At 47.3% G+C, this 15,699-nt stretch overlaps 1 pseudogene; it reads left to right on the top strand.

Moving 5' to 3' along the window:
- The first annotated feature begins 1,549 nt into the window (after positions 1-1,549).
- LOC114006355 (Golgi-associated plant pathogenesis-related protein 1 pseudogene) lies at positions 1,550-11,208 on the top strand (annotated as a pseudogene).
- The last annotated feature ends 4,491 nt before the right edge of the window (positions 11,209-15,699 follow it).

The following is a 15,699-nucleotide window of genomic DNA, read 5'->3' as shown; positions in this document are numbered from 1 at the left end:
GGAAGGGCTGTTCTGAGCACTGCCCCCGCCTCAGCGCCTGCCATTAATAAAAGATGAACACACAGCGTTGTGCAGGGCTGGTGACATCTGCTACATCCCACCCCCAGCGGCTCTCCCCCTTTCTGGGCTTTGGAGCCACATGTGGTGGGGGAGGGGCTGGCAGGGACCCAGCTGCCTTCAGAGCCTCCATGCTAGGCCCTGGCCTCAGCTGGACTGAATCAACTCCCTGGCTCCAAACAGGAACCCCGCCCCTGCCCCCCACGCAGCCAAGGCAGGAACATCTGAGAACCAGAATCTCCCTGCACTCTGGGAGGACGCATGGCTTCCAGCACTGACAATCAGCCAGCCCGTCATCAGCCTCCCGGTCCAAGTTCTAGCGCTTGGCAGGCCCAGAAACAGATATCACTCTGCTTCCTCTCCGTCGCTGGGAACACAGGAGTCCCCCTGCAGCCTGGCGACCTGTGCCCCTTTCTCTTTCTTCTTGGACATCTCCTTCTCCTCCTGATCTTCAGACAAAGAAGGCGAGAGGGTGCCCGCGTGCGGCAGTCTTCCCCAAGCCACACTGTGCCCGTGCAGCTCTAAACTCTTGCACCTCCATGGGTCCCTCCCTCCCGAGACACATTAAACATTTTATTTCACAAATAGGTTGTAAATAAACAAATGAACAAAACCCAGGCTTCTGGGCTACACTGTATTTACTTAACTTTCTTCCAACTAAAAACAAAACAATGGGGCCAGCTCTGTGGCCTGGTGGTTGAGGTGGCTGGATCCCACGTGGTCTGCACAATTCGAGTCCTGGACCCGGTGGCTTGAGAAACACAGTGGGGACATGTGCGTGTATGCCCAAAAGCCTCTAAAGGAGAGAGAGACGGAGAAGGAATTTGGTGTGACCACGTGCCCTCCACACGTATGCTGAACTTAATGGAGAGGTTGTACTGGTCTCTTTCTTGCTGGAGCCTCCGGGGTCAGCCTGGCTGAGGGCGACCAACTTATCCAGGTTTGCCCAGGACTGTCCCAAGAATCCCCCAGTCCTGGGCAAGCCAGGATGGCTGATCACCCTCGCTCCCATCCCGTTTCAGGCTCAGAGCCCTTCAGAAGCATGGACAGTCGAGATGGGCCAATGCAGCCCACAAGTCTGGAGACTAAGCCAGTGTGGCTGAAGTCTCGCCACAGATTAGGAGGTGGAGACTCGTAGCTAAAAGTCCTGCCTGCTAGGAGCTGGGCCCCTGGATGGAAACTACCGACACACTCCTGCAAACAAGCTCTGTGCACAGCCAGGCTGCAGGTGTGCTCGCTGTCACCCTTCTGAGCACAGACTGTCCATCCACACAGCAACTCTGAGATGCAGTTGTGAATATGGATTTCATGGATGAGGAAGATGCATTTCGAGGAGGTCAAGGACTTGCTCAAATTCATGGGCCTTGACGGGGAGGACTGAGGACCAAGTCTAGCTCTGTGCAGCTCCAAGCCTGAATTATGGCTTTGCTAGGCCATACTTCATGGGCAGAGCACACCGTGGGCAGGTGGAGTGCTTTGGCATGACCTGGGGATGGTAGGAGACAGCCTGGGGAGGAAACTGCCCTTCAAAGGTGCAACTGCAGAACAGGTACTGGTCACCTATGCACTCAGTCTGTATGGAGCCACCCGGAGGTCAGGGGCCCAGCAGCTGTGAGGTGCCCCTAGAGAGCTCACTCTAACAATGTAAACCCCTGGGCACCACCCAGTCCCAGCCAGTCACAGCTGAGGCCCGCAATGGTTGTTACAAAACCTCTTCAGGGTGATCTTGCTGAGCAGTCATATTTAGAGGCCTCAGACTCCACCTTTATCTCTGCAGATGGATGCATGCAGCGAGTCTGGGGCCAGAACCATCAGCTTAGTGAGCTCTGTCTGGCAACCCACAGGCATGCCCCTGACGAGAGGCTATGAAGAAGGGAAGGGAGGTCAGCGCTCACGGAAGCAGAGCAGTTGGCTAGGGAGATCTGAGGTGTGCACATTCCTCAAGTGACAACCCACGCAGGTGGGACTGGTCAATACATGCATTCCTTAATAAAATCCCCCAGCAAAGAGTTACCCGATGACACCAATGACAGGCTCTGGTCCTGGCTGTGTCTCGAACCAGCTGTCTGACCTTGGACTGACTGTCTCACTCAGCCTTGGTTTTCCTGCTCTGTAGAAGGGAGAGGGTTGTAAGGATCAAATGAGCCCATCTGTGTAATAGCCTGGTGCCTGGCAACTAGAAAGCCCTGTTAATGCCACCTACTGATACAGCACTACCACATATCCCAAGTGCCATGCCTGTAGCCTACTGTCACTGACTACTTCTCACAGAGACTGAGGGATCCCTGCAGGTACCATCCACCCCAGGATTCAAAACAGGAAATGGAAGCTCCAAGAGTCCCATTGGTGCCCAGTTTCATGAGTGGTGGAATGAGCCAACTCAGCACAAGAAGCCGGCGGAGCTCGGGGTACTGCATAGTGTGCTTTCCAGCTCTCCCAGCACGCAGCCTCCAGTCCCCAGGCCACCCAAGGCTGGGCGTGGTGTCTGCGTGGGAGCTGTAGGCACAGGCCCCAGCCAATTGGCAGCAGCAGTGGCCGGTGTGGGCGTGCCTGGGCGGTGTGGGCGTGCCTGGGCTCCGCTGGGCTGGAATGCGTGAACAAGTCTGATTTATCTGGCTTTTAGAATCCAAGAGAGGAAGCTTCTTCCCCATACAGCAAGTCTTCCCTTGGAACAGCCGACTGACAGGTAAGAGCCCTAATAAAGCCCTATCATTGTCTGCATTTCCAAAGCATCTTTCTCCTATTTTTTCTCACATCCTCCTCTGGCCCAGGCAAATCAGGGGGCAGTTCCAGGTGGAAAACAGGAGACTAGAGGTTAACGTGTCCCTCGCCTGGGAGCACGCAGCAACTCCCAGGTGAAGGCTTCCTTTCATGACATAGCATGGACCAAGGAGGCACCCTGGCGACCTACCCAGCTGGCTCCTGACAGTTTAGGGGTCTGCTAAGAAGTGGTGCTCCAAAAGGCAAGTGCCTTTGGGGTACAGGTGACACACAAGAAGGGTGGGGGGGGGTGGTGCGGGGGGGGCTGTGGGCACAGGCCCCAGCCAATTGGCAGCAGCAGTGGCCGGTGTGGGCGTGCCTGGGCGGTGTGGGCGTGCCTGGGCTCCGCTGGGCTGGAATGCGTGAACAAGTCTGATTTATCTGGCTTTTAGAATCCAAGAGAGGAAGCTTCTTCCCCATACAGCAAGTCTTCCCTTGGAACAGCCGACTGACAGGTAAGAGCCCTAATAAAGCCCTATCATTGTCTGCATTTCCAAAGCATCTTTCTCCTATTTTTTCTCACATCCTCCTCTGGCCCAGGCAAATCAGGGGGCAGTTCCAGGTGGAAAACAGGAGACTAGAGGTTAACGTGTCCCTCGCCTGGGAGCACGCAGCAACTCCCAGGTGAAGGCTTCCTTTCATGACATAGCATGGACCAAGGAGGCACCCTGGCGACCTACCCAGCTGGCTCCTGACAGTTTAGGGGTCTGCTAAGAAGTGGTGCTCCAAAAGGCAAGTGCCTTTGGGGTACAGGTGACACACAAGAGTACTGTCTCCACTGACTTAGTGACCACAGAAGCTGAAACCACGGTCTCTAGGGAAGAAAACATCCATTTCCTAACTACATTCAGAACCTTTTGGATCTGGGAAGAACCTTTGATACAGCGTAGTCCAACCTTCCCATTTGACGGACGGGGAAGTGAGGCTCGGGGCAAGGAAGGCTGCACCAGTGCACAATCAGTGTCCCTGCCAGCACTGTCCTACTGCGCCCGGTGGTGAGGTGGCCACGCATGCAACAGGGCCCCGCCCCACCAAGCCTTGCCTGCACCCACCTCACGGCTCTAGTAGAAGGGATCACTAAATGTGCACAGGTGTAGTCTCATGCCCTTCGTCACTGGAGTAAGAACTGGCAAATCACAGTCGAGGGCCAAATCTGCCCTCCGTTCGTTTTACTGGAACACGGCCTGACTCGACTCCGTCATGTGCGTACTGCCTGTGTTGCTTTTCAACGGCAGCAGCAGAGGGAAGACACTGACAGAGGCTGTATGGCCTGCAAAGGTGGGAATATTTACTACCCAGCCCTGTGCGGACAAGTAGCTCACTCTGATTTAGAGCTGGGGAAAATGTCAAACTCAGGCTTCCAGGAGTTATGTGGGCTCTTCTGTGACATTAGATAGGACCCTGTCCTCACATATAAGACGATCAACAGGCCTAGTGAGAGGTGGGTCCTGCTCAGGTTCAAACTGCAGGCTCTGACCAAGCCACTCCCCTGGTAACAGGAGGGTGTCAGGAGGACTGGCCCAGAGCAGCCCAGTGATGAGGGAGAGGACCAGCCCCTAATAAAGGCTCTCCACTTTCTCGCTGCATTCTGGGATATGTGAATGAACACTAGGGGAATTGGCAGTGGCTAAGCAGTAATGCAGCTGGACATACAGAGGGAAGGTCCTGGGCTCACATCCTGGCCCCTCCCTGAGCATGCTGGTTATGTGTGTGCCCATAATCTGGGGCTGGTTAGGACTGGGAGTGGGGATCCCAGCATAAAGACCCTTTTGGGATGCTATCTCTCTGTCTCTGTCTTTCTGTCTCTCTCTCATGAAAAAATAAAGAAATTTTTAAAAATGAATGAATACTACACTTTACTTGAAGGTATGTTACAGGACACACAGCAGCTTCTGACGAAAAAGTCTTATATTAGGTTAAAAATAAAGTTTCCACCAAATGTGACACTCACCTTACTCCAGTGCAGTCTACATATCATCATATAAAATCTGGAAGCCAACTTCCACCACACAGGGAATGATTCCTCCACCAGAAGTCTACCTGGACCACTGAAGGTCTGATTAGACAGCTCTCATGGGATGCATTAATTTCAAAAACAATTAGAAAACCCTTCCTTAAATTCATTTCCTGATGGTCTATAAAACTGACAAAACTATTTCTTATGTCTTCTGCTAATTGCAATTTCTCTGAAGTCTAAGTACTTTCCTTCACTCATTTAGAAACTATACAGTGCATGACTATGGATGAAGGTCTTAGAAAATTTTCTGTAAGTAGAGGTTCAGCCCACAGGAAAGCCAGGAGGTAGAGGCCAGTCCACGCCGTGCCAGGCAGCCTTGATAATGGAGCACTGGTTATTACGCCAGAAGCCAGGCGCTCCCTGTAAGCTGCATATTTCCTACAAATATGCTCTCAAATGTTTGAAGTGCCCTAGGTACAAGACGATTTCTTGCAGCATTGTTTGAAAATAGGAGAAGATTGGAAATCTAAATATCCATCAGAAGGAAACTCGTTAAATATATTACAGTCTGTCCACATAATGGAATACCAGACAGCCATAGAAACAAATGAACAAGTGCTTCAGGTTTGATATGGACCAATTTCTAAGATACATTGTCACGCAAAAAAGGCAAGATGCTGACAATTGCATTAAAAAACATATAGCTGTATAGATGTGTGTAAATTTATAGATAAGCACACATATATAAATATTCACAAATATATATATATTATTTATGTTTACACATCCGGAATATCTCACCAAGGATATGCGAGAAACCAGTAACATTGCTTGCCTCCTGGGAGCCAATTGGCTGGCTGGGAGACAGGATTGCGAGGCGGAATTTTCACCACATACTCTTTTGTAACTATTGAATTTTTTTGCTTCAATCTTATCAACTTTAGGCAAAGAAGTCCTTCTTTTTAAAAATTGGCAAATATGTAACTATTGAATTTTGAATCATGTAAGCTACATGATTTAAAATAATAAAATAGGGGCCAGACAGCTCTGCAAAGCTGACACATACGGGGAAGTTCCCAGTTCAAGTCTGGACGCCTCTTTGAGAACGCTGGGCTGGCTGAAGGATGGAGGTGGATCATGGCATCGAGACCCTGTAGGAGGTGCTGTCTCTTCCTATATCTACATCTCTCTTGCTCATGAAGGAAATAAGTAAATAAACCTTAATAAAATAAAAGATTAACAGAAGTGAAAAACCTCCAACTGTTTGTCTGAAAGGGCAAACTGAAGAAAGGGAGAGGGACCTTCATTAATCTTACACATACACACACACCCTCCAGACTAGATATGCCATTCCCCTCCCCTCACCCCCATGGAGACCCGGAGCCGCCAGACAGGCCTTGCATTCTGCTCTGCACAGTAGCTCTCCCCACTGCACTCTGGGCAGATGGGCGGCAAGTCTAGTTCTGCTTTTGCCTCCCAGAAACCAGCATACCAACGGCAACGAGACAGTGTTTTCAACAGTGCCCAGAACAGTGCCTGACACTCAAAAGGCCCTCCAGAATTATTGCTTGAGAATGACGACAAGAGTAAATCCAGGAAGTAATCATCGGAAGCTAGCATTCCCCAACTCAAGGTCACCTTAGCCCTCTGAATTTGGAATTGGGGTATCGCCATTACAAAAATATAGATAAGGATGCACTCACAGAAGGTCAAAGATGCACCAGGAGCAAGCGAGATGAACTAGGCGCCCCCTCTCTCACTAGGCCCTCCTTATAATCCCTAAACACTGTGCCTCTGGTACTGACTGTGGAGCCCTGGTCCTCGGCCAGGAGGGCTTAGTCAGTCAGTGACAAAGCCAAGAATTTCCTCCTCTGAAAACCGACCACTTCACGAGTCTTTTGCCTGGAGTGGATAATAATTACAGTTCTTTCTCAAAATATGGGTATCTTTCTCCATCAATCTCACTTTCTACTTTTAATTTTGCATACAAAAAGAGACAGCCAGTGACTTCCAGTTTCTGTAATACAGACAATACAGGCCACAAGGTAAACGAAAAGCTCTCCAGCTCAATAAATATAATGAGCATCTGTTTAGATGCATATTTAAGATGGCAAGAAAAAAACGCCGCCTGAGGGCAGAAGACAAAGGGATCCTGCAGATTGCAGTGGATCAGCGGATGCCCTGCAGCCCAGGGGCCAGTGTTGCTCTCCCCAACCCAGAGGTTCCCATTTTAGGGGCCACTCAGGAAGAGGTCAGGAAGCCAGAAGCCTGTGAGAGGTGACAAGTGGAGACGAGGACCCCACGTGCCGGCAAGAGCACAGGGGGCTGCGTCTCTAGTAAAAGACTGGAACCTCTCGATGCCCACTAGCTCAGGGACACGGGCAGAACACTTGCATTCTTTTGCTTCTGTTTGGGAAAGGGGTGGAGGATTTCTGTAAGTCTCTTCCTTCCGCGTGTCTCTGTGACCTCACGCTTGTCTTCTCACGAGTGATGCCACCCCCCCAAGCTATGAAAAGAATATAAAATTGATCCCACATCTGTGTCACTCCTGAAGAACCTGGCAAGAGCCCTTTGAAGGGAGAGCCTCGTTCAGGCCACATGGGTTTCCTTCAGCTATATCTCTACTCATTATCTGAAATCATGAAGTGTGCCCAAGCACTCATGCACAGCTGTGAGCTGGAGTCAGAGACACCACAAAATATGCATCGAAGTCAGCTTCAAATGGGGCTGGTGAGTGCAGACTGGGAAGATAAAGCGGGGCCTGATGGTGGCGCAGCACTGCCGCACAAAGCTGACCACAGAGAAAGGTCCCAGTTCATATCTGGCGACCTCCCTGAGTACACCAGGCATGTGCATGCCTGTGATGCGGGCTGACTAAGGCTGGAGGTGGATCATGATTTCAGCACACTGCACAGGCTGCTGTCTCTCTGCCTCTCTCTCTCTGTCTCTCTGAAAGAAAATAAACTGTTTTTAAAAAGATGGATAATACAAAAACAAGCTGAATGAGCCAAGTGTAGAAGGAGAAAACGGCATTATTTGAAAAGATAATGGAGCTAGCCAGTAGCTTGGTGATTAAGGTGGCTGGATCCCACATGGCTGACAGCACAGTTCCAATCCTGGACCCAGCAGCTTGAAAAACATGCTGGGCACATGGGTGCCCAAAATCCCAGCAGGAAAGAGAAATGGAGGAGAAAGGATTGCAGCATGACCATGCTCCATGGGGGTGGTTTCTCACTTTCTCTCCCCTGCTCCCAGGAGGGCACATGCACTCTATGGGGAAAAAATAAAAAAGAAGAAAAGATAGCGAATGAAAATCATGCACTCTATGGGGAAAAAATAAAAAAGAAAAAGATAAAGAATGAAAAGGTTCTAAAACTGAAGAAAAACATGTATCCTAATACTTTAAAAAATTTGCTGTGCATCAGAATGCACAGGATGTAACTGGAACATGACATATATATGATTATTTTAGGAAGAGTAGAAAAGTAGGAAGACTGAAAACCAGTCATACAGATGCTCAACTCCAGGAATTAGAAAAATACCAATAAGGAAGGAAGAATAAGGACACAACGCTCAAGAAGAAATAGGACATGATGATCAAGAAGAAATCATGAGAGAGAAAACAAGAACCAAGTGGGAGAATCTGCTAACCCCCAGCCAGCTCTTTGACAGGATTAATAAGCTTCATTGAGGTTATTATTACTGTTAAAACTCATCAAGAAAGAAAGAGAAGACACAAATAAACATTACGAATTAAAAGGGGGACATTAACTATAAACACTGCCAATAAGTTTAAAAGCAGGAGAAATGAATACATTTCTGAGAGTTTGACAGATTTAGTACAAGACAACTCAAAAAGAAACAGGCTAAAGCCTGGTGGCCTGGCGGGTAGCAAACTGACCTGCAGTGCCAAAAGCTGCATGAATGACTGCAGGTTTGGAGTCTTGGTCAGCTTGAAAACTTACCGGCACGTGCGCAGGTGCCCAAGTCCCTGAAGAGCTGGAGGGCTAGGGAAAGGGGATGGTGGGGTGATGAGACTCCATCAGGGGCTGCTTCTCTCTCTGTGTCATGTGCACATGCGTGCACACATGCTATCATGAATTAAAAAGGAAGAAAAGAAGGAAGGAAGGAAGGAAGGAAGGAAGGAAGGAAGGAAGGAAAGAAGGAAAGAAGGAAGGAAAAGAAAGACAAGAAAAATAGAAAGCTGGAATTACCTCTGACCATTACATAAACGGAATTAGTAATTAAACACACACATACACAAACCAAAAAACCCAGGCCAAGACATTTTTGCAATTTGGGTTTTTTCAAACCTTCGAGGAATGGATAATCCTTAACATAAACAACTATGTGAAGACAAGCCTTACCATATACTTGAAGTATACAAATATGAACACATGCAAACGTATACAAGTATGGTACTACATGTAATTATTTAGCGATAATCTTTAACATATACAAATATGTGAATGTTTGTCAGAGGTGCATTCTTTAGCACATGTTATAACTTCAACTAAGTAAAGACAAAAGGAAAGGAAATATATAGGCCAATCTCACTGGTGAACCTGGATTCAAAAGTCTTAATAAAAATATTACCAATTAAATCCAACATGTAAACTCGATCGAGTTTATCTCAAGAATCAATCATGTGACTGGCAGGTGGCATGGTGGTTAAGGTGCTGGACTCCCACATGGCTGACTATAGTTCCTGTCCTGATATAGCAGCTTGTTTTCTCACTTTCTCTTTCTTTCTCTGTCTCTCTCTGATGACTACGTGTCCTAAAGCAAATTTTTTAAAAAAATAAATTTTAAAATTTAAATAATTTTTTAGAAAGAATCAATGATGTTGTAATAATAGAAATGTATTAATACAGGGCTAGTGAGTGCAGACCAAAAGAAATTTTATGATTGTCTCCATAGTCGAAAGAAAACATTGAAAAAATTCAACACCATTCACCATTAGGGAACTTTAACAAAATAGGAGCGAAAAGGAACTTCTGAAACTTCATACAGAAAATCTATCCCCCCCCCCATTAAACATTACTCATATAGTAAAACTTCAGAACTATTTAAAATCAAGAACAAGGAAAGGACACCATCACCAAACTTCTGGTCAACCACAAGTGGAAAATTCTAAACTCGTTCTATTTGATACGGTAACCACTCGCCACTGAAACATGGCTGGTCCAGACTGACATGTGCTCTAAGCATATCTTAGATTTGCTTAGACGCCAGATTTTTAAGACCTGGGTGAAAAATAAGGACAATGAATACTTCGATCATTCTTACGGTAACTGCATATTAAAATAATCATTTTTCAATTAAGTTGGGTTAAATAATTCTACCTACTTCTTTTTACCTTTTTCGATGTGGCTATCACAAATTTAAAAATTAAACATGTGGCTCCCACCATATTTCTATTGGACAGTGCTAACCTAAGCAGCACAATAAGACATAAAAAAGAAACAGAAGGGGGACCAGCCAGTGGTATGTTGTTTAAGGCAACTGGATCCCACATAGCTGACTGTGGAGTCTGAGTCCCAGACCTGTGGACTGAGAAATGTGTGCATGCATGCTCACAATCCAGAGGGGAAAATGGAGAAAAGATTACGTCACAGCTATCCCCTCTGGGATTGATTTCTCGCCTCCTCCCCCATGTCTGCCTCTCTTTGGTGAAATACATGAGCCCCTGTAGCAAAAAAAGAAGCAAGAAGGAAGGAAGGAAGGAAGGAAGGAAGGAAGGAAGGAAGGAAGGAAGGAAGGAAGGAAGGAATGATTGGAAAGCAAGGAGACATCTTTCATAACTGGTAAATGACAGGATTAATTAAACTATAAAGTATACAGGGACAAATTTAAAATAGCAAGACATCAGTGAGATTGCTAGAAAAAGAATCGGTTTATGAAATTTCACTAAATGCCTAGATGCCAGTAATAAAGAATTAGAAACTGTGGCAGGAGTGCGCCAAGCTGGCCGTAGGCAAGTCAGCTTCCGAAGAGTTTAATAACAAGGGCCTGAAGGTCCACAGTGTGTACCGGAAGCTGCACAGCTTTCCCCACTGACGCGCTGCAAGAAGTTCAACCAGGAGGCTCAGCAGAACTCTGAGGCCTGACCAGCACAGGACCCTCAAGCACAGCCTAGTATGGTAGCGACCAGTGTGGGGAGAACCTGGCATGGGCATCCTACAATCAGACAGGAAGTACGTGACTGATAGACCGTACAGTGAGATCTAGAACTCTAACTTCCAACAGCCTGGCTCCACCTCAGGGACAGGACACGCATGGCCATGGTTTGGATGAATACAAAGATGGCAGTAGAGAAGGCACCTGTGAGGGGCTGATCCTGGGTCCTCCTTTGTGGTGGTCAGATACCTCCAGCAGGGAATGTTGTCAACCTGGGCTTCTTTAAAGAAAATATCTGGCCTCCAAAGAAGTAACTTGTCAGCTGTGATGGGAAGGTGGCAGACTCAGGAATGTAGGAATGAAGTATCTGGAACAATGAAGCGCACCCTGTGGGTGTGTGAGCAGGTGTGTGATGTACATGAGCATCTCTGGTGCACAACACACTTGGATACAATTCCACATGAGCTCATTCTTATCAAAGGAACGAGCCTATGAAGCATTCACCCTGTTGATTACCTGGACCACCATTACTTGGATTTGGGCAAGGGGCAGGAAATCATTTTTTTTTATTTTTAATGCATACTTTTATCGTATCTTTATGACTTCTAATATTCTAATATCTATCCCTGGACTTTTTGTATTCCAAATATTTGAGATGCTGAGAAGTGAAGTTCATTTTTTGAGATCCTCATGCGTTATAATCTCTTTTTGGTATATATTAAGAGTATTAAGCCCTCATAAAAAAGAATTAGAAACTGATTTCATATATATATATATACCATTTACAAGAGCTACAAAAACTATAGGGTGCTAATGAAAAATTCAACAAAAATGTGTAAGACCTTTATGATACAAATTCTAGAACTTGAAGCGGCAGGTGGCATAGTGATTGAGGCGCTAGACTTCCACATGGCTGACTGCAGTTTGAATACTGGACCCAGAGGCTTGAAACTCATGCCAGGCTTTGTGTGCATGCCCCAAATCCCGAGAGTAGCATGAAGGAGAAGGGATTGCAGCGTGGCCATCCCCCTGGGGGATGATTTCTCACTTCTCTCTCTCTCTGTCTCTCCAGTGAGTGCATGCCCCCCTAGAGTAAAAATCTCTCCTAAAAAAAAAAAAAATGTAACTTAATTAAAAGACATCAAAGAAGCCCTAAATAAAGGGAGAAAGAGCACGATCATGTGTGGGGGAAACTGAATGATGGGGCGGCAATCTTCCCCAGGTTAATCCATGCATCAATTCCATTCCAATTAATCAACTCGATTCCAAACAAAATTTTCAGAGATAACCACGGACTTTAACAAGGTGATCCTAACATTCTTACAGAGGAAGGGCCAAAAAGCAGCGAGACCATGTGAAAGAGAACAACATAATGGCTATGTCGCTGGATTCCCATGTGGTCAACAGCAGTTTGCGTCCCTTCAGTGGCTTAACCACATGTCAGGCGTGTGTGCATGTGTGCATGCCCAGGATCCCGAAAGGAAAATGGAGGAGAAGGGATTGCGGCATGGTCATCCCTCTGGGGGGTGGGGGGGGGCGGGTAATTTCTCGCTTTCTGTCTCTCTGGCAAGTGCACACGCACTATAGCAAAAAAAAAAAAAAAAAAAAAAAAAGCTCTTAAAAAAAAATTTTTTTTTCCAAAAAACATAGCCACACAGTAGAAAGCTTAGCATAGGAGATAGACAAATGAGAAAGAAGAAACCCAAACATCTAATGCATTGCGAATGGGAAAAATATAAAACAAAATAGGTTCATTCACACTTACTAGATTGGCCAAAAAAAAAAATTTTTCAAGTCTAACAATATTGAAAGTGGGGATGCATCTATCCAGCTAAGGTGGATGGCAATTTGGCACTATGAGGGGACTTCAAAACATTTGTGGGAAATAGAATTAAAACACATGTTTAATTTTGGTACAAAAATATGTGAAATTTATGCTGTTTTTTTTTTTTTCTCATTTTTCCTAGACTTTTTGAAAGCCGCTTACATTCACTAAAGCTGAACGCATGCAGCCCTTTCAGCTCAGCTATTCTACTGCCGCACTGGGGCTTCTACTTTACACCGTCCCATGTGATACAGAGAAAGCAATACCTGTTACGTTGCCATGCCATGCATGCATACACACATGCACTCGCGCGCGCGCGCGCGCACACACACACACACACACACACACACACAGGCACATGCGAACAACTGCAAGTGTGGTACTGCTTCACTCCTTGCAATGCACTGTGATACTTCCCACTTCATCTTTTTGGATATAAGTACCCACAACATTGATGCCCTGCCCTGAAGAACTCCCACGCGGGCACAAGATGAGGTGTTCCACCCACATCAACCATGTCTGCAGTAAAAAAAAAAAAAAAAAGTAAACAATCTTAATAACCTCCAGGAAAGGGGATGATAGGCTGTGGGATGTTCTCTCATTGTGCCCACTGAGCTTTCCATGAGCAGATCAGCTTCAGGCAGTGGCACGGATACATCTCCGAAACACAATACGGTGTGCACGAAAAATGTACACATCCATACACACAGTAAGATCACATTTTAATCCACTTATAAAGCACTCTGTATGGTTATGTACATATCCAGCAAAAATAAGGAAACATGCCCGAGAGTGACAAACACAAAATTATCTGATCTGAGGTTACCATAGGGGAGGGCAAGGGAGTCAAAGAGAAGATTGAGGGACCAGCAGTTGACGTAATGGCTATGTCGCTGGACTCCCATGTAGTCGACCGCAGTTCGAGTCCCAGACCCGGTGGCTTAAACTCACGCCAGGTGTGTGTGCGTGCGTGCCCAAGAGCCCAAGAGGAGAATGGAGGAGAAGGGATTGTGGCGTGGCCATCCCCCCTCGGGGGGGCGATTTCTCACTTTCTATATTTCTGTCTCTCTCTGTCTTTCTGGTGAGTGCATGTGTCCTATAGCAAAAAACTCAAAATAAATAAATAAATAAATAAAACAAAAAGAAGAAGATTGATAGATGATGGATGGATAGACATAGATGATAGATAATAGATAGCTGATCGATGGATCAACAGATGATACGATATTTTCTTATTTTTCTGTTTTTTTGTTTGTTTGTTTGTTTGTTTGTTTGATTGTTTTTTAATTTATCGCTTGAGATGCCCACATCAGTCTCATCAGGCCATGATCCTCCCTCCAGACTTCTGGCCCACCAGAACTGCTGGTGCACTCAGCGTGTTCAGGTCAGCCCAGGAACTGGACCCAGGGCCTTCTCATATGACTCTTCTCCAGCAATGCAGAGCAGCACTCCTACTGCCTGTGCCACTGTGTCTGAGCTTGTTCTTCAATATTCCTGATGCTCTGACACCTAGGCCTTGCTGACGGGGGAGAAGCAGCCCCTCTCAGGGCTAGCCAGTTTTTAGAGAGAGCACAGGGCTCACCCAGAAGCCTTTTCCTACGCAAACCAGCCAACCCTCTACCTGGCTCCTACACTCTGGGAGGCAGTATTCCTCGGGCCCAGTCACCCCAGGGCCCGTTACCAGGCAGCTAGCAACAGCCTCCCGCACAGCCTACCAAGCCCCCAGCCTGCTGAAATCATTCGGGCTAGCCCACCCCAACCCTGCTGATCCTGCCTCTCCTTTTCTCTCCCACGAAAACCACAATAACGTCTCCCTCTGCTCCTGACCCACCCTGGTGCTTCCCCAATGGCCCTGTGTGGCATTACCGCATCTCCTCTAGGAACTGTGTGTATAAGGCCATCTTTCAGCAGTCATCTCCTGATCTACTGGCCTGAGTAATGATGCAACCAGCCTCTTTAAACATTTCTGTCCCTGGTGCAGAGGGTCCAGGGCACGATGGTGGGTGGACCCTTGAGCAGTGCAGCAGCACCAGCAGGTCACCTTGAAACTGGACTGAGACTAAAATCCAAGCTCTGTGAGCTCTGACTTGGGCCCAGGCCCTTTCCGTGCTACTCGCGTGTTCAAGAGCACTAAGATGACTGTGGAAGCCTGAAATTGCTCTCCTACTGAATTTTAAACTTTGGTTTGTGGATTCTACTGAAAGAGAATCTTAAATTCAAATGCTCAGTGTCCCTAAATGGCCTTCATGTTTCCTAACTGCCAGCAAGGTTTGGAGAGTTGACGAATGCTCCTGGCCCAGGCGTCTTGGCTGTCCTCAGCTCCCTGTTGGTGACCAGCGGGCTGGTGGGAGGAGAAGTGGCTGCTGCAATGTCTGAGCACCAATGTCCATGGAGACCTGAAAGCTCTGAGGGCAGGGGCACGTTTGAGTGGTCAGCTCATGCACAGCACAGGGGTGGGGCCAAGGCTCCCCGGCCAGTCCTCATGAGAAGGCAGCTGATAAACTGAGTGCTCTATACAGGAAACATCTCAGAGAGGTGCAGCCACCTGCCCGAGCTCACAGAAGCCAGGCCACCAGACTCTCCAACGGGGTAAAGCAATCTCAAGGGGAGTAACCATCTCAAAAACCCTGGGGCCTTAGGCACAGGCAGGAAGGAAAAAACAAGAAGGAGGGCAGAGAAGAGAAATGCAGGGGGTGGGCAGGTAGGAGCGAAGGTAAATTTGGGAAAGGAAAGAGGGAATAAAAGAGGCGTAGAAGGGACTGGGAGAGGAGACCAGAACAGTCCTGCTAGGAAGACTGAGAAGCAACAGCTTCCTGGGCTCCCAGTCCTAGGTCTCTCTCTCTCTTTTATAAATGCCAGGGGGTGCATGCATGAGAGAAAGAGAGAGAGATAGAGAGGGAGCAGCCCCCCCCCCAAACACACACACATACACAAACACACACACACACATACACACACACATACACACATACACACACAC

Source organism: Tupaia chinensis, unplaced genomic scaffold, assembly GCF_000334495.1.
Source record: "Tupaia chinensis unplaced genomic scaffold, TupChi_1.0 Scaffold147282_1, whole genome shotgun sequence".
Taxonomy (NCBI): domain Eukaryota; kingdom Metazoa; phylum Chordata; class Mammalia; order Scandentia; family Tupaiidae; genus Tupaia; species Tupaia belangeri.
This window is presented reverse-complemented; position numbering and strand designations above follow the sequence as displayed.